This window comes from Lissotriton vulgaris, chromosome 4_1, assembly GCF_964263255.1.
Source record: "Lissotriton vulgaris chromosome 4_1, aLisVul1.2, whole genome shotgun sequence".
NCBI lineage: Eukaryota > Metazoa > Chordata > Amphibia > Caudata > Salamandridae > Lissotriton > Lissotriton vulgaris.
The window spans coordinates 1,906,120,058-1,906,144,466 of NC_141691.1; the positions used below are offsets into that span (position 1 = coordinate 1,906,120,058).

At 46.6% G+C, this 24,409-nt stretch overlaps 1 protein-coding gene across 7 annotated transcripts in view; it reads left to right on the plus strand.

Moving 5' to 3' along the window:
• The window catches only part of PHF20L1 (PHD finger protein 20 like 1), a 648,585-nt gene that overhangs the window by 482,175 nt on the left and 142,001 nt on the right, over positions 1–24,409 (plus strand). The gene's annotated exons all lie outside the window — the stretch shown is intronic.

Sequence of the window (24,409 nt, forward strand, 5' to 3'; positions counted from 1 at the left end):
GGCTATAGCGCCGAGAAATGTTTCTCCTTTTTTTTTCGGTCTATGAAGGGCCTGGGCGCGGGGTACATTTCACTTGCGCTCTAAATGTAGAGGATGATGGCCAGGGCGATTGTTGTATTGCACCCTGCAGTGCCCTCCTACCAGGAAAGGCAAGGGTGAGGGTTGTAGGTAGCAGGGAGTGCCATGCTGCCGGCGGTGGCCTGAGTAAGGGTTGTGCATCACTCTTGGTACTTTGCTGCTGATTCTGGGTAGGATGAAGGTTGTGTGCCACTTGCTGTGCACTGCTGCAAGGATGCCCAGATTGAGGGTGCATCGGCACACACTGTATTGTCGCTTTGCTTGCCTGGGTAGAGGTGTACGTGTTTTTGTGTAACAAGAAGGAAAGCCATTGTTCACTTGCTGTGCTGCCAGGCTGCCCATGGTTATGGGTTTGTCACTCGCTGCATTATCAGGATGGCCTGGAGGTGGCCTGTATTGTTACTTCCTGTTTTCTGCTGGCTGACGTGAAAGGTTTGCCACAGATGACCAAGGTGAATGTTGCATGTAATTTCCTGTGCTCTGCTTGTTCGCCCGGCTGGACAGTACAAGAATGTACAGATTGAAGGGGTGTGTATATATATGTCTCTTGCTGCGTCCTGTTGGCTTGTGGGTGTGCGCAGGTTGGGAAAGCCCAACACCAGGGCACTCACTTTGTCACTTGCATTCGCAGTCTGTGGTGAATTATAAAGTCTGTACATGCTCGATGCCAGTCTTTGGCCCTTGGGGTTTGGTTGGTCCAAGGAAGCGAAGCATTTGATACTTGCTGTGCTCTGCTGAGTGGGGGAGGCTATGAGGAGGCGTGCCCGTCTCTCGCTCTGTGTTGAGCGAATCCTATCCTATAGACTGCAGGATTTTTTTTCAGGGGGAACTCGTGGCTGAGGTGCCGCGCACCGAGCACTGGAGAGCAGCGCTGGGACAGTCGGCCACCCCGCTGTCCTCAATCCTCGTCCCGTTCACTTTAACACTAGTCAGCCACCAGAAAGAACACTAGATCCCTTTGACTGTTTTGGGGGTGGGGCGATGGCAGCTACACGATTATAGAAAGCATTTTTTGAAACATTCGCCCCTCCTGACGTGTTTAAACTACAAGGAAAGCAGTTTGCCTCAGCGGTCGTAGAAGTATTGAACTGAGCTCACAATTGTAAACACATTTCGGCTTCTGCCTGCCACTTTTTGGAAAAAACAAGATTTTGTTTGAAAAATGTGTAAGCCTGAGTCCGTCCTTCCTCAGGTGAATGCAATAGTTCAAGCTGAAGAAGGCTTGTGGGACGTCGACTACCTTTGCATTGAAAGCTGTCGGCATAGTGTTTCATCGAGTACAGCAAAGTATGTCAAAATATGGACATCGAGTAACACAATATCCAACCATTGTTTGAACACAGAACTGAAGTTCACCACGCACACTCACATGGAACTACCTAGTGGAAAGTTCTCTCAAGATTTTTACCTACTTGCGATACTTATTTATTTATGAAAAACCAGCCTCCGCGGAGAAAGCTGTCTGGTGTTGCTATTGATATTTATTGATATCTCCGTGCATGGATGCAGCTTGTGTGTGTGTTTTTTAAACACATAGGTGTTCACAGTGATGAGATTAGAAGTCTTTTGTTGGTGTTCGTGCCCATCACTTAGAACGCACAGCATTTAATATCAGAGCAAAGGGTGGTGTCTTTAACGTGCATCAATGTTGCTACAAAGGAATGCACTGCAGACACATCTAGAAGGTAAAATATATCCCTAAACTTTTGGAAGGTGGATAATGCATTCTAAGCTCAGCCAGCGTGCATGTTACCTTCGTCCTATAGACTATGTATCGGCATCGCAGTTTGAACTGATGTGAAATCATTTTCTATTGACTATTTGCTGAAGTGCAATTGCAAGAATTGTATAAATGAATCCCAGGTTATGTTTTTGTCTTCAAAAGGTTTCAGTAATATCACGGCATCTTGTCATTATCACGCCCTCTTCGTCTGCATACCTTCCACTGTTCATTTTATCTGATATGCCAAGAGTTGGTGAACTTTTGAAGATAGAAACAGAAAGGTTTTCTCACAACCCAGTGCAGAAAACTTTATTTTCTCATACTTTTCGTGGTGAACTGATCCTGTTGTCTAGCGCCAGGACGCTCCCATGAGCATCTGTGTGCTTTATGTATCTGTCTTCTTCATCATCACCATCCTCAATTTACTAATGCTGGGTTGACTGCAGGCTACTGTTCTGACGTGGTAACATGCTGCTTCTCTCGAGTGTTGGATGCAGATTTCGAGCGCTTAGTCTCCATGCAGACATGACTTCCACTCAGTATCGATTGCCTTTTTGCTGAGGTAGCTGAAATGGTCACAGGAATAAGGAAATAAAACAGAATCAATAGACCATTTTTTTTGTACGGAATTTCAAAGAAGAGGCCGGGCCCAGATAATACAACCCAGCAGGGATGTAAAATTAACACTTGGTTCGCGAACACTGTCCGCACTTTGCAACTATTGATACATTCCAAGAAGAAACTAAACAGGCAAGGTCTCTCACTGAATACAAAAATCACGTTGCCACGGAGTAACTAAATCGCTTCCCCTTTAGTTCGTAGGTAGGGCAGTCCACAGTATGCCACTCTCACGGCTTCTCTCTTGTACACAATGAAAAGTAACTAAAGGGTGTCTTTAAGTTTAGCAAAAGGAGAGGTTTGTTTGGAACGAAATGGCGCATTTTGTTGCCGAAGTGGAGGCAATGGTGAGTGGTAAAAGGGAAACACTTTACTGATGCCCTACATTGCAGGCAGAATATTGGCCAGCTACTTTGTTTAGAAAAATATATTGGTTTGTTATTCTTCCTTGCGTTGTTTTTTGAGACAAAGTCATACTCTCGGAACGCAAAGATGAGTTAGGTAGGTCATTGAGGACACCGCTGCTTGTCAGACCGGGTTAACTCTCTCTGGAGGAATGGGGTTGAACCTCACGGCCTGAAAGACTTTACGTCTTGTACAGCAATATATTTACCTCTGTGATTGTAGGTGCTCAGAAGTTATTTGTACGAAACCCACATGTTACTGGAATTTGTTGCTGAAATAGGCCGCACCCTATTTTTCTCTTGCTGGCCACTGATGTTGTATTTCAGCATTTAATCCCTTCCGTATCTGACTCTAATCTTCACCATATTTGACAAATGTGACAGCAGAATTCTATATGTTCTATAATCCTCCTGCTCATCGCGAGTCGAATACAATAAAAACAGCTTCCGTTTGTCAAACACATTTACAGACTCCTTGTTTGATTATATGATGAGGGTTGTCTGGATTTTCGTTTGTTTTTAGTCCTCTGTTGAAAGTGGTTTAGATAATGCTGCAACCAGTCATCCTATTTTTTATGCTAACAGGGGTTCTTTCTGCAGTGAGAGCTCTCAAATTTAGTTTTTTTGTAAATTGAAATTGAAAATTTAGTACTTTTTCGCACTTCCGATGATTGTAGGTGATATGCCGTGTGATCATTAAGTTCTAGTTAGAGCAAACGCGGCATCATATGCCCTGTGACTTCTCTCAATGGTCATTCTACATGAATACATATTTTGCACAAGAAACATGGCAGTGCACAACTTGACAAACGGGGAGTCATTACAGATGAAAATTGCTATCAAAATCAACAGATGCTTGACAATAGATGCATAAGGATTATTACACACCTATTGTGTTCCACTGTGTTGAACTTTGTGATGGACACCAGATCTTTCCATAACACCCCGCGGGCTGTATGTTATGTCTTATTGCGAATTAATAACATTTGTTTACAAAAATCAAAATCAGCAGATGCTGAAGGCTTCCTTACTACTCCAAACACATTTTAGAAATCTTAGTTGTACAATTTTTGTCCCGGCTATATCTGTTTATGAAACCACTATCAGAGTTCACTGCCTATGTTGTGTATAGTTTGCTTGTGTCAGCTATAGTGGTTGGGAACCTTGCAGCTTCCTTGTTTCCTATCACTTGCCCCATTTGAAGTGCCAGCTGTATTACCGAGGTTACATGAATAAACGAAACATTGTTTCAATTCACTGGTTCTCTAGTTTCGGAGAGTTTGACTTAGCCATACAGGAGTGCCCGTGCAAACTTCCAGGATACATGCAAAATGCATTTTGGTGGAAGATACAACATTTAATATTGATTGTATTCACCTTTTGAGGAGCAGAGAGCCTAGTTTAAGTTTAGTTTGAAAATGATTTTTGTTGAGGTAAGACAGTATCTCAAATGCATCACGTTTCATCGACTTGCGTCATGTCTTCGCTCATTTACCATTGCCTCCCTCCTCCTTGTAGCTCCCTCTCAACCCAGACTTCTTGCTTCGTCTGAAAAGAGAAGGTGACAATCCCTCCCATTTTCCTCTCTAACAAATTCTTTAAGTGCAAGTTCCTCATTAATAGGGATCCAACGCCTTTATTCGCTGTGTTCCACTTGTATGCATTCTATGCTAGTGAGATGATTGATCAGTGGTTGACACGTTGCATGAACCTTTTTACGTTGTTGAGTTAGGAAAGGTTGTGCTTGCGATGGCCGTTGGCCGACAGAAGCACGCAAAGGGTTAAGCAGTGATAGGGATTCTGTCAGTATCCGATACAAGGCTTGATTGTTTAGTTGCTGTTAGTAGGTTAACGGTGAGCATCCTTTGTGCCATAGTCATGGTGTTGCCCTCTTATCTGGTAGTCCGAGTAAGACTACATCTGGAGTATCTTGTGTAGGGAAAGCCCCTTTATTGTTTACTTTTGTCGAGCACTTCTTTACAGAAATTTCTCAGTTTGTTGCATAACCACCAGAAAAGCAAGATTGATATTTCGGGATCACCACATCGCTAAAACTCACCTTTGAAACTGTACTACACCTCTTACGGCGCTCTGGTGTAATATACCAATTATAAAGAACTTTGAATGTGGCTCCCTGTGTATAACACGTTTGTGGTTGGTGACAATATTTCACCGTAATTTGTCCAATTCTTTTGTCATCTATAATTCTTTGTAGAATTCTCTACTGTGTTCTTAAAAATTTTCATTGTGTACTCCTTTTTAGGTCTCACCTAGCATCTCAGCGCATGCGCTGCGAGATCTATTGTAGTTGGGTTGCTTTTGAAAGTGGAGTTGAAGCTCCTCCCATGCATTTCATTGGCACGCGTCACACATGCATGCTTTTGATTGGGAGTGAGGCTCATTTGTAACCTCCGTGGCTCCTTTAGGCCCCGCCCACCCGGACTCTGGTCTTGTGTGTCTTAGTATATGGGCATATAGCTTGCACCGTTGCTCTCTGTGCTATACATTTTGCTCTGACACCTCTGGGTAATTAATGTGTGCGCTGTAAAGAAAATGCATAAATATACAAACCAAGGGTTATTTTAGACTTGTGTCTACATTAAAATGTTGGATTGCCATGCACAATTATGCCCTGGGCACACTTGGGAAACACTGGGCAGTGTGGTAAAAAAGAAGGGCTACTATTCTTCTCTCTTCACCCTTTAGTAATAAATACAGGATTTTGCCAGCCCTCCGTCGTCGTACTCTTTTGTATTTCATTGTATAAAAAAAAAGTTTTTTCCCCTGGTCTGCTGTAATCCTGAAGGGCCATCTTCATTGCAAGATGGTTGCCACAAATGCCCTGCACGGAAGCGTCTCTTGTGAGTAGGATGCGTCCTCTACCACACTCCTATGAATTATAGCAACCAGAAGTTTTGCCGTTTGCTTGTTTTCCATGCTGCTCTACCTCACTGCCCACCTCTTCTCCCTGCGTCCCTACTGCTTGCTGTTGTCTTCTTTCTGGCCTCCGATTTTCTTAACTTTTCCGGGATGGGGTTTTGCCCTCCTGGTCCGTTTTCCCGGGGGAGACCCTGCCCCTGCTACTTTAGCCCCTCGGGGCAAGGGTCAGAAGGGAGGAGTGTGCCTCCCCCGCACTCCCCATGCTTTCATCTACCACTTCAGGGAATATTATGTAGTGCTCTCAACAATATGGCTGGAGACTCTTAACCCATAAGGAGGCGGCACCCCAAGGCGCAGTTGATGTAAATTCCTCACCTTTGCTACTTCATAAAAGTAATTGAACGATCATAGTGTCCGAAGAGTTCAGATCTTTCAGGACAGTAGAGCCAAGGGAGGGCGATGTTTCAACCCCTTTTAAATACGAGGCTTCTCATTGATGTTTCAACCCCTTTTAAATACGAGGCTTCTCATTGATGACACTGTCTAACCAGCCCTGACTATTGGGCAGTAATTGTTTTGCCCCAGTGGGAAAGGGGGCAGATAATAGTCACAGTTGAAAATTCCTTGCAGCCCATATGGTGTACACAATTAAGCATTTTTTTTAAATTTCTCGTGAAGATTTCTGTGGACAAACTACATAGTGCTCACAGAAATATCTCTACCTGCGGAAACGGGAGGACAGTGTTGATCGCCATCTCAGGAGTTTCAGGAAGGACCCCCAGAAACACAGCACAAGCGAGGTCTCATGAAAACTTGCCCCTTATCCTAAATAAATCCACCACAAATAGGGCCTATAAAAGGATAGTCTTAAGCTGTATGGTTTGCATTCCGTTAGCTTCTCGATTGACAGTGTCAGAAGGTGGGGCTCATTTGCATGGGGCACACCCTAACCTTGCTACGTAGAAATTGTAAAGGACTGAAACGAGTAGGAACAACTGATGGTGTACACATCTTTACAACAAAGGGTAAATGGTGCTCCCTAGATACCATAAGAAGGCCCTTTCCAATTGAGAATAAGTTTTATATTTAATTATTGCTGCATTTTATGTAGTCCGTATCACTTAAAGCTTTTGGTTCATTAACGTGCATTTTGTAGCCTCTGAACTCTCTTCTCAGGGAGCACTCAAACTTTTCCCCTGTCACATGGCCCATGGGGAAATTGTCGGCTTTACAAAGTTAGCATGAGCTCTGTAGAAGTTATGCGGCTTTGCTCACGTTACTACATAGCTTTATTTTTGGAAAGACTTTGTTTGCACTTTTCACATGAGAATAGTCTGCTGTGTGCATTCCCTTTTTAGGTTTTGCCTAAGCGAAAGCTGCGCACTGCGCAGCTTTTTCGCGCAGGCGAAAACCTTATGTTTACAATAGAGTGGCTTGGGAATCCGCCCTCTGTTCCAATGACTAGCTCCATAAATGGAGGCTAGCCATTGGAACAGAGATCTGTCCGTCATGGCCGGACCAGATTCGTGGGCGTTCCCGTAATTTCTTCCCTCTCCACCCCTTTCCGATCGTCAATGCGGCGGTGGGTGTGTGCAAATTTTTTTTTTTATCGGCTCGCCTTGTTTTCTTCATTTCCACCGTGTCTTTTGCAGGGGTGGGCTGTGCACTGAGGCCGCTGATCAGGTAAGCAGCATTTTTTAATACTTTTGTTTTTATCCCGTTCCCGGCTCCCGCTCTCCGTGTGCCCGTTCCCGCCCCTGCTCCCCCTCACGCTCTCCGTGTGCTCGTTCCCGCACCACTTGTAAATGCTTGTTTACAGAGTGCGCAGCCACTAAGTCTCCAGTTCCGGGACTAAGACAAGGGAGGCCGTGGGACTGACCGGGAGTATGGCAGTGCGAGATGCAAGAGGTACCCGGAGAGAGGGGGGCGATGGTAACACACATTCAGAGTCACACTTTGATTTCCGCCGCAGCCCGGATGGAAACACTGGAAGAAGATGTCCGGCCCGCCGCCTGGTTGTGGGCGGGGCCCGGAGGACGTAGTTTCCCGTCACCTGTGCGCTTCTCCCCTGCCTGTCCATGTTATGCTGCCCTCCTGTACGTCTCCCCCAAGAGTTGCTTTCTAATCCATGTGTTCCTCCCCACCCGCTCCATGACGTTCTTTCGCCTGTTGCTTCCCCCTAACCCAGACCTCCATGTTACTTTCTGCCACCCGCACCCTCTGTGTTGTTTCCCCACCCTCATCCTTTGCGATTCTTCATTCCACCTGCACAATACATGTTGTATCCCCCTACCCAATTCCCTTTGTGGTGTGTTCCTTTCTCTGTCACCTGTGTGCTTCTCCCCTGCCTGTCCATGTTATGCTGCCCTCCTGTACGTCTGCCCCAAGAGTTGCTTTCTAATCCATGTGCTCCTCCCCACCCGCTCCATGGCGTTCTTTCGCCTGTTGCTTCCCCCTAACCCCGACCTCCATGTTACTTTCTGCCACCCGCACCCTCTGTGTTGTTTCCCCACCCTCATCCTTTGCGATTCTTCATTCCACCTGCACACTACATGTTGTATCACCCTACCCAATTCCCTTTGTGGTGTGTTCCTTTCTCTGTCACCTGTGCGCTTCTACCCTGCCTGTCCATGTTATGCTGCCCTCCTGTACGCCTGCCCCAAGAGTTGCTTTCTAATCCATGTGCTCCTCCCCACCCGCTCCATGACGTTCTTTCGCCTGTTGCTTCCCCCTAACCCCGACCTCCATGTTACTTTCTGCCACCCGCACCCTCTGTGTTGTTTCCCCACCCTCATCCTTTGCGATTCTTCATTCCACCTGCACACTACATGTTGTATCACCCTACCCAATTCCCTTTGTGATGCTTCCATCCATGTGCATCCTTTGTGATTCTCCTCTTCACGCGTGACATCAATCTTGCCCCCCCGGGGCTGAGCTAGTCATGTAACGCGGCTTTTGGAAAAAAGCCGCACAGCGGAAAAATAACCGCCGCAGCGATGCGGTTAAAATAGTTTTGTTACAGATTGTCTGCTACGTTCGCCTCCAAAATAGGCACCCTGCCTTACATAATTATACAATGACCAGTGTGAACTGGAAGTGATGCATTGTCCATTATAATACTGTTTTTTTTTTTACCCAAAGTCCAGAAAATGTTTAACAAAGAGTAAAAAAAAAAAAGGGCTCAGTTATAGTTTTTGTGGCATGATCATTGCACATTAAGCCACAGAAATTGACGTTAGTGGTACGTATGCATTTAGTTATACCCCTTACTTTCTGGCACGGACAAGGCTTTGTGTTGTGCTCTTAATGTACTGTGACTATGTGGTACTTTCTAAATCCCCCTCTTGGGTGGTTAATCTACTGCTGCACCCCTTGGGTGCCTTCACTTGGCCTCATGTTGAGCTCCTTTGGTGCTGACCATTTTCTGCAGATAACACAAGCCTGTTGGAAATAAAGTGCATTGTGACTTGCTTTCCCCCATCTCTCACAGCCTGCTCTGTGCAAAAGTATTTTACACCCTTTGACACCTGTCTCTTGCCTGTGAAGAACCCTTTCCCACCTTTGAGTTAGTTTCACAGCCCAGCTATCTCACACCTACCTACTGTTCCTCTGTGACACCTCACTATTGTCTGCAGCGCTACCTTTCACCAGTGTACATCATTGCAGCCCCTTTCACACTTGTTTGTTGCCTGTACAATCCCTTGTACACCTGATGTTACACAAAGAGCTTCTCCCACCCAAACCTACCCATTATCTACACACTCCCTCACAGACTTCTTGTTCTGTACAACCCTTTTCACACTCCTCTTTTATCTGCACAATCCCTCTCTCTCTTACTCCTACATCATCTCTCACCCCAGTCTGTCACCTTTGAAGTCCTTTTTACACCTGTTGGTTACCTATGCGGTCGGTTCATCTCTAACAACAGTGTATAACTTGCACAGGGGGGCTCGCAGTGTGTGGAGGGCTCTGTGTGGGTGTGTGGAGGGCTCTGTGTGGGGGGCTCTGTGTGGGTGGTTGGGGGGCTCTGTGTGGGTGGTTGGGGGGCTCTGTGTGGGTGTGTGGGGTGCTCTGTGTGGAGGGCTCTGTGTGGGTGTGTGGGGGGCTCTGTGTGGGTGTGTGGGGGGGCTCTGTGGGTGTGTTGGGGCTCTGTGTGGGGGGGCTCTGTGTGGGTGTGTGGAGGGCTCTGTCTGGGTGTGTGAGGGGGCTCGCAGTGTGTGTGGGGGGCTCTGTGTGGGTGTGTGTGAGGGGGGCTCTGTGTGGGTGTGTGTGGGGGGGGCTCTGTGGGTGTGTGTGTGGGGGGGCCCTGTGTGTGTGTGGGGGGCTCTGTGTGGAGGGGATCTGTGTGGGGGGGCTCTCTGTGGGTGTGTGTGGCATTTGCGAGAGATTAAGCTATTGGCATTGTAAATGACAATGCCATTTATTTATCAGTTTTCAAAACGAACACATAAATAAAAAAATTGTCATTTACAATGCCAATCGCTCTAACTTTTCCAAAGGCGAAACCGTTGCATTGTAAATGCTTGTTGTTTTCGTTCTCTCCTCTTCCCATTGGCTGGAATTTTACCTTCCAGCCAATGGGAAGAGGAGAGAAAGAAAACACGCTCCCGAATTCCAAAATGAGGCTGCGTTTCTCCAAGGCATTTCTGCCTCGCCTCGGAGAAACGTGGTCGTGTGGCGGCTCCTCTCTTGCCTTTTGTAAATGCACACGCATTTTATCTTGAGGCTTTCACCGGGAAACATTTTTGTAATTGTGTGTTTTTTTCCATCTGGCGCAGGGTTTCATGTGAAGTCCTTATGTAATGTAACTGGTTCTATTTTAAAGCCCTTCACCTTCTGGTAAAGTTTGTGCAATATGAAAACGCATAAATAAAAAAACATTTAAACTCTTAATTCTAACCTACGCGTAAATAGTTCACACATGGGTCTGAATATTACGAGAAACTAGTAACAATCCCCACTCATAGTCCCGTCCGAACCGCGATTTGCGAAGGTAGATACACATGCGCCAAATTCCAGTTCAGTTCGGCGGCTATTGAAATGGAAAAGATGCGACTAGGAAACAGCTGATTAGAATGCGGCCTTGTATCAATAGTGAAATCGCCACTTTGCAAAAGGAAATTAATAACAGACAAAAAAAGATATCTTCAGACTTCGCTAGGAACTGTGATTCTTTATTTTTCAGATGCATAATAGCCTATAGTAACAGTACCTCTGAAGAGAATACAAAATATTTTTCTGAAAAACTACGATAAAGCTGGCGCCCTATATTACCTTTTGGATGCTTTAATACATTTTGGGTTCAGCGACTAGCTACGTGGAAACGAGCAAAACATAGTATATTTTTAATATGTAGATTGGAATGGGTAAGCGGCATAATCACGAAGACCGTCCTATTTTCACGTATCTAGTTAGGGCTCACTGCGCGATACGTTACTTCAGTCTAGGTGTGACGTCGTCTTCTTACAGGCTGCGGAGGCTGGGAAGCTGACGAGCTGCCTGGACGTGCTAGGTTATACATAGAGCTTGAAGCTTTTCTTGAATCCAGGATGCCGCGCGTCTACATTGGCAGATTAAGCTACCAAGTTCGGGAGAAGGACATCCAGCGATTCTTCGGCAGCTATGGCAGGCTCCTGGAGGTAGACATGAAGAACGGGTATGTTGAGGGTAATGAAAGGAGACCCAACTACAGATTTACTACCTCTTCATTTTATTGTATAGCCCCATAAGATGATCCTCGTGCCAGCCTCTGGATTTTAAAGCTTTCGATTGGAAATATTTCATCGGCGATAAACTGCGTTGTGGGTGGCACGTTGCGTGCCAGGACAAGAGACTTTGTGTGTGTGTTGGAGGCTCTGTATGTGTGTGTTGGGCTCTGTATGTGTGTGTTGGGCTCTGTATGTGTGTGTTGGGCTCTGTATGTGTGTGTTGGGCTCTGTATGTGTGTGTTGGGCTCTGTGTGTGTGTGTTGGGCTCTGTGTGTGTGTGTTGGGCTCTGTGTGTGTGTGTTGGGCTCTGTGCTTGTGTGTTGGGCTCTGTGCTTGTGTGTTGGGCTCTGTGCTTGTGTGTTGGGCTCTGTGCTTGTGTGTTGGGCTCTGTGCTTGTGTGTTGGGCTCTGTGCTTGTGTGTTGGGCTCTGTGCGCGTGTGTTGGGCTCTGTGCGCGTGTGTTGGGCTCTGTGCGCGTGTGTTGGGCTCTGTGCGCGTGTGTTGGGCTCTGTGCGCGTGTGTTGGGCTCTGTGCGTGTGTTGGGCTCTCTGTGTGTGTGTGTGGCTCTGTGTGTGTGTGTGGCATTCTGTGTGTGTGGCTCTGTGTCCGCTAATACTCTCTACTACTCTCTAATGCTCACCTATTGCCATTACTCACTGTACTACTAAATATCAACTACTCGCTACTACTCACTCTTCTACTAAAATACTTACTCTACAACTCTAATACTCCCTACTAATTTTAGTACACAAAAAATACTCTACAGTACCCACTATAACACTCTATTACACACTCTACTATAACACCCTTTACTACACTCTCTACAACTCACAATACTTGCTCAAATACTCACTCTATACTACCCACTCTCAAATATTATCACTACTACTCGAATACTTACTATACAACTCCATAACACTCTCTACTCACTGTAATACTCAATATAAACTACTCGCTACTACGCACTGTACTAAATAGCATCTAATGTATAGTACTTACTATAAGACTGTACTACACACTCTGCTACACTCTCTACTACTGAACATTACTCACTCATAATTAGTCACTATATACTACTCACTCTTTAATAATAAAATAAAAAACACACTTTCTATATGTAAGAGTATGGCTGTGCATGTAAATGTGTGTAACTCTAAGACTGTTTACTACTCACTCTTTCACTCCTTAATACTAAATATTATACTCCAGACTACTCGCTCTCACATACTCTCTACTACTCACTCTAATACTTTACTACTTACTCTACAACTCTCTAATACTACTAAATAGATTTACTAATGAGAAAAAATGCTGTAAGGTACTCACTCTAATACACTACAAAAAAATCTACTACACACAACTTACTACACACTACTACTCTCTCTTTACTACTCACTCTCTAATATTCTCACTCCTCACTACTAGGTACATGACAAATATCTAATACTCTATACTCTCTGTACTACTCAATATCAACTACTCACTACTACTCACTCTACTACTAAAGTACTTACTCAACAACTCTCTAATACTCACTACTCACTTTAGTACACAAATACATACTCTACAGTACTCACTATAACGTTCTATACCACACTCTACTACACACCTTTTACTACGCTCTCTACTACTCACAAATACTCACTCAAATAGTCACTCTATAATACTCACTATCCAATGTTATCAATACTCACTCGAATACTTACTATACGACTCCATAACACTGTCTACTCACTGTAATACTCAATATCAACTACTCGCTACTACTCGCTATACTAAATAGCATCTAATGTATAGTATTTACTGTAATACTGTACTACACACTCTGCTACACTCTCTACTACTCAACATTACTCACTCATAATTAGTCACTATACTACTAACTCTTTACTACTAAAAATACTCTTTGTATATGTAAAGGTGTGGCTGTGCATGTAAATGTGTGTGGCTCTAGGACTCTTTACTACTCACTCTCTCACTATATAATACTCACTCTTTCACTTTTTACTACTCGCTCTCTAATACTCTCTTTACTAATAACTCTATCCAACTTACTATCAACGACTCACTCTACTACTTACTCTGTGTGTGGGTGCTAATGCAATAGGTCTCGCATATGCAAGCGATTAAGCTATTGGCAATGTAAATGACAATGCCATTTATTTATGATTTAAAAATAATTTTAAAAAAATCATGAGCAATGCCAATAGCTCTACCTTTAATAATGCCGAGACCATTGCATTGTAAATGCTTGTTATCATAGCTCTGCGTTTCTAGCGGAAAAGCTGTGTATAAGAACTGACATCGCGCGAGGGCGGGGGTCTAAGCACTTCGGCAACGTCATCCCTGCGCCAACGACGCCGACGACTGACGCGGAGCCGCAGACAACGCCTACCAACGCGCAACGGTACTGCTACGCAAAAGTTTCCGGATCTAAACTGACGCCTGGGGATATTCTAAGGTAAGGAATCTAATACTAACTACTGTTTCTTACAGATATATCGTTACCGAAGGTTAGTAACTTGAGCATTAGAGCAGGCTGCACCTAACTGTTTACGACCCCTCCTTACAGTGATCAGCAAGAGACCAGAATCTGTGCCCCTTCAGAGGACTTATTTCCCTAATAAGGGGGCAGGCCTCACTCTGTTTCACCTTGCCATCTACCTAATAACAGTTGCTATGAGTCATTTAGAGCCTAATGTATCTGTAATGGTCCTGGCATTTCTTAGGAAAGCCTACCTCGTTTTTTCTCACGCGGATGACACTCAGTGTTTTCCTTTAGAGATCACTCCGACGGCAGCTTTACCAACTTTAGACGCTGCCTTATTAACATCTCCTCCTGGATGACTCTCAACACCCTTAAGGTGAACACAGATAAAACGGAGGTGCTATTTTTCAACCAGAGCTCCTTACTTCCCCCAATTCTGTGGTGGCCTTCAGAACTTAATCCTCCCCCGGTCCCTGTGAAATCAGCACGAAACCTGGGCTTTCTCTTCGATAATAAATTGGCCTGCGAGACACAAATAAATAAAGTCACCTCTGCATGCTACGGTAAGCTGCGTATGATTAGGAAAATCTTTCCTTTCCTCCCTCTTGACTCACGTAAAACAGTAATCCATGCTCTAATTACCTCACACCTGGACTATTACAACAGCCTCTATGCTGGAGGTCCATCATATCTGATTAAACGATTACAATTGGTGCAGAACGCTGCGGCGAGGCTGATCTGCAATATTCCCTAACGCCATTCAATCTCTCCTCATCTGAGGAAACTTCATTGACTGCCAATTTTGTCTCGCATCCAATTTAAATCCTTAGTACTAGCTTTTAGGGCACTTAACAGCTTGGGCCCAGCCTATCTTTGACGCAGACTGAAGTTAGTTCAGTCTGCACACACCTTGAGATTTAATCACCTTCGCCTTCTATACTCTCCTCGCTTCCGCCGCTCTAGTACAGGGGGAAGAGCCTTTGCAGTGGTGACGGCCAAGCTGTGGAATAGCCTCTCACTAAGTCTCCGGCTGATTACATCTGAGCCGGTATTCTGGCATCAACTGAAGACATGTCTGTTTTCCAACCTATAGTCTTGCTTGCTTGACTCCTCTGGTGCTTCCTCTGTCTGCAGCTCCGGGACACCACCGTCAGGGGTAGCCGTGCACTTTACAAGCTTCAAAATAAATAAATAAAGCATCAGGTGCTCCCCACCATTCCATCTAGAAGATGCCATAAATTCACATATGTTGCTGCAGAAAGCAGCTCCTCCTCTATCTTGTACTCTGTTCCAGGCTGTGAGCTTACAAATGTACCCTGCAGGCTGTTTCACTCAAGAGTGGCACACTGATGTCTAGCCCAAAGGTACTCTGCACGGGATACAAGTTCAGGTCTCCAGGTTCCCCGTGATTAGTGGAATGTTAGATGAATGGGCCTTGTAAGCGTGCTTAAATGTAGACCAGGTAATAGCCTGTCATTCTAATTCACTTACAGAGTATGCTGCCACAACCTGGCTCCATGCATGAAAACCATATCTGATAGAGACATCGAGCCACAGATTCCTTACCTTTTGAGCTTCCAGGCGTCACGCTGGATCCGAAAGATTTTGCATAGCAGTACCCCTGCTGTGGAGATCTGTGGTTCCAGTCTTCCCCTATATAGACAACTAGTTGTTGAAGACAGGCTCATCCTAAACAGTTGTCTCCCATCTCCAGACAACGGTGAACCTCTTGCATTCGCTGGAGTTCACTGACCACGTGCTGAGAGACCCCTGACTCCCTCTCAGTCGCTTCCTTTCATTGGGTCGGTTCTGGACACTGTGCAGTTTTGGGCCTACCATCCCGAACTGCAAGTCCAGGATATTAAGGCTATGATAACGATGTTTCGGTTAGACGGACTCTGAGACTGTTAGGCCTCACGGGCTCCTGCATCGTGCTAGTGACCCATGCACAGTGACACATGTGTGCTCTACAGTGGGATCTGAGGTTACAATGGGCACAGCATTGAGGAAATCTCACCAACCTGGTTTACATTTCAGAGGGCACTGCGAAAGATCTGCAGTGGTGGCTGATGTACAGCGAGTGGTTCCACAGCAGATCCCTCTCCCTTCACCACCCAAATCTTACAGTAGTGACAGACACATCCCTTCTGGGCTGAAGTGGCCATCAGGGGGGAGTTGGAGATCAGAAGGCTCTGGTCTCCGGCAGATGCCAATCTCCATATAAACTTGCTGGAACTTTGGGTGATTGACTGGCACTAAAAGACTTTTAGCGGTCAATAAAGGGAAGGCGTGTTCAAGTGTTCAGACAACACTACCGCTATGTGGTATTGCAACTAACAGGACGGAATAGGGTTGATGGCCCTTTTTCTTGAGGCCCTGCATTTCCAAGGCGTCACTCACTGGGCAACACTTTTCATTGCGAGTGGAGCTCAGGCCTCCTATGCGCCTTTCCGCCCATACCACCCCAGAAGTGCTCCAGAAGATCAGGAGCGACGGGCACAAGTTATTCTTGTGGCTCCGGACTGGGCATTGAGAGTTTGGTTTCCTGAGTTTCTAGACATGAGCATTGATCCTCCGGCAGGCTGCCTCTTTTGGCGGGGGGGGGGGGGATCTTCTGTCTCAGCAGCAGGGCAAAGTCCTCCACCCGAACTTTTCCACTCTCTGCCTCCTTGCATGGAGATTGAGCGGCGACAGTTGACAGTTTTTGACCTTCCTCCTGAAGTCTGTGAGGTTATTTTGACTGCCAGGCATCCCTCTACAAAATCAGTATATGCCAGCCGATGGAACAAGTTTTGTAAATATTGTACAGACCGTTCTATTGACCCTTTATCTATTCCCGTATCTGAAGTCCTTCTCTTCATACTTTCTTTGTCCCAGCAGGGCTCTGCTCTGGGCACTTTGAAGGGCTATCTTTCGGCCCTTTCTTCTTTTCTTTGGCTGCCTATTCAGCCATCCTTGTTCAAATCTCCTATACTGCAGAGATTTTTAAAGGGGCTAACACATTTGTTTCCCCTTTCACCTTTCATCATGCCACAGTGGGACCTTAATCTGGTGCTCACCTTTTCAAAGTGTGCACCTTTTAAGCCGCCGATTAACTGTCCTCTGTTGTTGCTCACCATCAAGACAGCTTTTTTGGTGGCCATAACCTCTGCAGGAGAACTTCAGACTCTATCCTCAAAGCCTCCTTACCTGACTACCTTTGCGGATACAATAGTACTCCGGACTAGGGCAGCCTTTCTACCTAAGGGGGTAACACCATTCCATCTGGGACAGTTGGTTACCCTTCCCACCTTCTATGCACCTCCTCATCTTTCCAAGGAAGAGGAACGTCTCCACCGTCTAGACCCAAAACTAGCGTTATTGTTCTACCTTGATCAAACCAAAGAGTTCCCTGGTGGATGACCAACTCTTTATAGGGTACGTGGGTGCAAAGAGAGGCTGTGCTGTCCAGAAGAGGACTATGTCCCGCTGTGTTATCCTCTGTATTAAAATTTGCTTCGCCTTAGAGAAGAAAAAGCCCCCTGAAGGGCTTTGGGCCCATTCAACTGGGGCAAAAGCGGCTACCACTGCTCTCCAGCGTGGTGTTCCTGTTTCGGATATATGTCAAGCTGCCACACAGGCATCTCTGCACACGTTTGCCAGACACTACTGCCTGGTTTCCATGGTTCGCAGAGAGGACCTCTTTGGTCGCTCTGTTTTACAGGATTTTCTGGTCTTAACCATTCCACAGTCCCTCCTCCGGGGATGGTATTGCTCGGGTATCTGTTCAAAGGTATGTAATCTGCGGCTAGATGTCTCTATCAGATGGACAAGTAACTTACCTTCAGTAACGCCTTATTTTGTAGAGACATGATCTAGCCGCAGATTCCTTACCGACTCACCCATCCTCCATGCACTGCAGAATTGGGTTTTCAGTGTCAGGGTTGTCCCCTAGGTCTCGCGCCTAGCGACACACTGCGTAGCAGTGTTCGCCCAGCGAGAGTCCATTTGTCTGGGTTTTGAAAATGGAACTGCGTGGCCGCAAAATGGATTTGCGGCCTGCTAATGGCCTTTCCCTGCGTTTTGTTTTGTAAAATAGACACCAGTAGGACAGAGGCGGGGCATAGCTCCCTCCCTGGCCTATTGGTGTCTTTTAAGGCCATTCCCTGCCATCCTGCCATATGGTTTCAATTATCATGCCCAGACACGGGCGCAATAATTGAAAGCATATGGCGCGCGCGCACCACTCGCGGCTTTGTTTTTCCGATCGCTTTCAGTTTCGCGATCGCCTTCCTCCTCCAAAGCAGGCTTGAACGCGCATGCGACAAATATGTATTTAGTGATGCAATTTCATATGTTTAAATGTGCACCATCAGCGGTTGTCAAGAACTGTCTCTGCGCCCAGCTTTGCAGGACAAGGATGCATGGTTCGAAAGTGATTTGCAGTGCAGTTTAAAGCGTGCAGTGTAATATGAAAGGCAATCCTCCCCCCATCCCCCCCGACCCCCCCGCCACCCCACCCCCAACCCAGCATGTTTGGAATTATTGCTGTGGCTAAAAATTACTGATTATGAAACAACCACTATACAGCTTGGGCATTCATGGGTACTTTGCCGCATACCTGTCAATGGACCGATCATGTGTATCATATAAGCGCTGACCTGCCTGCAAGGGGGGGGGGGGGCTCAGAGGAGGTGCAGGATAGAGAAGAGGGCCCAGCGACAGTGGGTGCAGAGTGCTGGAGGGATGCAACCGGGAAACTCGCGACAGATGAGTGTACAAACGGTCTGCAGTCCTGGTTTGTCAGCCAGTGACACGTTGCATTCTGAGACTTGTAGTTTGTTTTTAACATTGTACAAAGGATTGAAAGTCCTAGCATAAATAGTACTGTTGGATGTCAATCCAGGAGTGGCTGAAGGCACCAAGGACCCTTGACAGCACGCTATCCCAGCATGCCTCGCGTCTGTCATAAATGGGATGTGTTGGCCTAGACCCCTTCTGAGTCTGCGCGCTTTTTGGGAGACAGGGAAATAGAAATTCAAGAGGTATATGCATGTGTGAGAACTGAAGTCCAAACTCTGGAAATCAAGCATGGCCTATTCACTTTTTCACTGTTCTGAAACTGATAAAATGAGGGCTGTGTTTTTGCTGTAATTACCCAACTCAGTGGAGTTAATTTTGATCATGTTCAAGAAGATGAAAGATTAAGCCGGCCCTGCTGAAACTGTCCTCTGCCACGGAGCTCCCACACCCAGCTTATGGGCCCACAGTCAAGACGTGGGGGGGCAACCGGCCACCCTGCACATTAAGGGAAGTTGTCTCAGGGGCCGATGGGGCAGGACCGAGGGGCCCACAGATGACTTGCAGCTAGCGGGCGGCGCCCATGCCCTGTGAGAGTCTTGTGGGTGCGATAGGCTGATTTTGGAGGATTTCACAGCCAGGGTGACTTGTCGCCGAGGAATCAAGACTTTGTAGCTGGGAAGGAGGGAGCGCTGAATGTTTGTTTTTGCGGTGGATGCAAAGTGTGCATCTGACACCACGGTGCCTCCTGGGACCATTTATGATTTAAAGTACCCCCCCCCCCCACACACACACACACACACACACACACACACACGCGTGACACTACCTCTGGGAGTGTCTTGGGTGGGCTTTCGGCTGCAGGTAGCAACGCGTGCTTAGAAGGAAGTCCTTGTGGGGGCGCATCCCTGCCTCGCGCATCTCGGGTGGAAGAGGCACTGAACAGGCACCAATGCACTTGGAAAGGGTGCTTGGTGGTTTGCCACCCTTGCTGCAGACGTTGGAGTTGCGAATTTCACGGTTTCTACTCCGCCTTTCATCCTTCCTAGGTCGATCAAAAAACGACCTTTAATAATATGTCCGGTGCTCATAGCCAGAGGACAGTAAGGACTAAATCGGAACACTTCGTTTTGTTTCAGTTGTTGACAGTGGCATGTGGACATGTAGGCAGGTAGCAAAAACATTTTTACAAAGTGTCACAAACCTCTTACATGTCACTTTAAGCACTGAAAGAACAGCTTCTTGCGCACATTTGAATAAGGACCTCACTGGTGTCTTGTGCACTTAGATCCCTCCTATGGGCCCCTAAAAGGCACGGTTCCCATTAACACGGGTTGTGCAAACGAGCAGTGACCATTGGCCTGCAGCTCCACCCGGTAGCATCATCTGAACATGGTTTTTATTTTTACACTTCGGAGCTAAGTCATAGTAATTTATAGCAATAATAATAACGTTATTTTGCTATTTTATTATATCGCTTGCTGCAAGTCTTGCGGCTTTATTACGCTTATTACTATTGTTACCCAGTGCATTATGCCCCACGTCTCTCCCTGGCATGACTTGCTCTGCCATGGGCTGGAGTGCGCAGAAGACAGTGTGCTGCAGCGATAAGTTGTTGTTCTGCATTAAATAATTGTTTTTTGTAAGAAGTACAGTCCTGCGTGTGATTTTAGCCCCATGGCTGCCCCTCTGCACCAGAACGACCCCTCCCCCATCGCGTGCTATAGTGTCAGCTACTGGGTATTGATTGACCTGTCGATAATGATTGCCTTTTGGGGCCGACAGGACAGCTGCCAGGGCCCCGGGGAGCAATAAAATGAGATACCCATATTGTGTCTCCCTCTCCCCTCCTGGGGTCATTAAAGGGCGTCGGGGGTCAAGCCCCCTCCTCGGCCGTGTAACCAGGGTGTCAGCAGATTTACGCTGACACTCGGCAGGCCGTGGGGTATTTTTACTTGCCCAGTAAATCAGTAACTCAGAACACAACCACACCCACAACCACACACACACCCACGAACACACCACACACACACAACTACACACAACTACACACAACCACACACAGAACCACAAGCACACACACAACCACACACACACAACCAAGAGCACACACACAACTACACACACAACCAAGAGCACACAACCACACACACCACCGCACACACAACCACACACACCACAACCACACACCACAACCACACACCCAACACAACCACACACCCAACACAACCACACACCCAACACAACCACACACCCAACACAACCACACACCCAACACAACCACACACACATCTCAACCACACACACACACACACCACAACCACACAAAACATAACCACACATAACACAACCACACATAACACAACCACACACACCACACACACAACCACATGACATGCGCACACCACACTCACACACAACCACACCATACTCACACACACACAACCACACTCACAACCATACACACAACACATACAACCACACACATACAACCACACACATACAACCACACACATACTACCACACATACAACCACACACAACCACACATACCACACACACACACAACCACACACACACAACCAAACACACACAACCAAACACACACGCACACAACCAAACACACACACAACCAAACACACACACACACACACAACCAAACACACACACACACACACACAACCAAACACACACACAACCAAACACACACACACAACCAAACACACACACAACCAAACACACACACAACCAAACACACACACAACCAAACACACACACACAACCAAACACACACACACAACCAAACACACACACACACACCCAAACACACACACACACACAACCAAACACAAACACACACAACCAAACACAAACACACACAACCAAACACAAACACACACAACCAAACACAAACACACACAACCAAACACAAACACACACAACCAAACACAAACACACACACAACCAAACACACACACACAACCAAACACACACACACACAACCAAACACACACACACACAACCAAACACACACACACACAACCAAACACACACACACAACCAAACACACACACACAACCAAACACACACACACAACCAAACACACACACACACACACACACACACACACAACCACACACACAACCACACACACACAACACAACCACACACACAACACAACCACACACACAACACAACCTTACACACAACACAACCACACACACACACACACACACACAGTGAGCAGTGTGGCTCACTGGTTAGAGGCGGCAGACTCAGAAGCAGACCCAGAAGCAGAGGTCGGCCCGGGACCAGAGTTCAATTCCCGACGCGGCAGGGTGTTGGGCCAATGTCAGCGGGCTCGATAAATCTCGCCTTCGGTGCCACTCTAACCATGGGTCCCACTCAGCAACTCTGGGCAATAGCTTGCTTAATCTCCACAAACGGCCCCATCAACGCCGGAGATGCCTGGTTTCACCTACGGGGTGCCCAATAGGGACCATCTCACAGGGAAAGCCCGGACGGGTTCTCCAGCGCTATACAGCGCCAGGAAACCTACGGGTAGCAGTGCGCTTTACAAGCTCAAATACATTTACGTTTACACATACAACCATACACACAACCACACACACATACTACCACACATACAACCACACACACACACCACACCCCCCCCCCCACACACACACACACACAACCACACACACACACAACCACACACACACAACCACACACACACACAACCACACACACACAACCACACACACACAACCACACACACACAACCACACACACACAACCACACACACACAACCACACACACACAACCACACACACACACAACCACACACACACACAACCACACACACAACAGCACACACAACCACACAAAAATACAACCACACACAATACAACCACACACACACAACACACACAACACAACACACACAACACAACACACACAACACACACAACACAACCACACACAATACAACCACACACACAACCACACACACTCAACACATACAACCACACATACAACCACATACACAACACACACAACCACACATATACAACCACCCACACACAACCACCCACACACAACCACCCACACATACAACCACCCACACATACAACCACACACACAACCACACACGCAACCGCACACGCAACCACACACGCAACCACACATGCAACCACAAACACACACACACAACACCACAAACACACACAACCATACACATATACAACCACACACACACATAGAACCACACACACACACACAACCACGCACACACAACCAGACACACAACCACACATGACCACACCCAACAACTCACACAACCACACACACAACTACACACACAACTACACACAACCACACACACACAACTACACACACAACTACACACACAACCACACACACAACCACACACACAACCACACACACACACACACACACACACACACACACACACAACCACACACAACCACACACACACAACCACACACACAACCACACACACACACAACCACACACACACACACAACCACACACACACACACACACACACAACCACACACACAACCACACACACACACAACCACACACACACACAACCACACACACACAACCACACACACACACACACACAACCACACACACACACAACCACGCACACACAACCACGCACACACAACCACACACACACAACCACACACACACACAACCACACACACACACAACCACACACACACACAACCACACACACACACAACCACACACACACAACCACACGCACACAACCACACGCACACAACCACACGCACACAACCAACACACCCAACCACACCATCAGTGCAAACTTTCACCAGGCACAGACACCATCAGGCGTCGGTGCACGCTTTCACCAGGCACACACACTACCAGCCTTCAGTGCGTGCTTCCACCAGGCACACACACCACCAGCGGGCAGTGCACACTTCACCAGGCACACACACCACCAGCCATCAGTGCACAATTTCTACAGGCACACACCACCAACCATCAATGTTAACGCATCCACAATTAACTATTGTACCAATCGCAGTATGGCGCACTTTACTTTCAAACATAGTCATCTAAAGCGCAGCATGCCACCATTGCTACAAAAATAAATGCACATTTTTTTGGCCTACAATTTATAGACTTTTGTTGCAATTGGTGTTGCAATATTTAGCAATGCCAATAGCGCAACCTACACCACCTACCGGCATGTAGGGGTACTGCTACGAAACATCTTCCGGAAACCAGCCTGTTGCCTGGAAGTTCAAAGGTAAGGAATCTGCGGCTAGATCATGTCTCTACCAGATAAGGACTGACCCAAGGTAAGTAATTTGTCCGATAGGTATGGTAGTCCCCAGTCTCAAGGACGGGTGCACTTGTTGCTCTGCTTTCTGTTCAGAACTAGGTTCGTAAGCTATCATTGTCCAAAGAACAGGTCATGGTCAGTGCACCCACACAGGATTAATGTGTCACACAACCAGAAATGAAAATATCAGGATCACAACTATGCAATTCAAGTATACAGGACTGGAAACCTAACTCTTCATCATGCAGGAGACATTACTGTCCCAACACTGTTAGTCTAAATGCCCAGTAGGAAAAGTAGGTAATACAGCAGATGTAAGCTCCAGAGCTCTACCAGGCAGTCAACTGCAGTTCACACCTTTGAGACATTATCTTAATTGGGA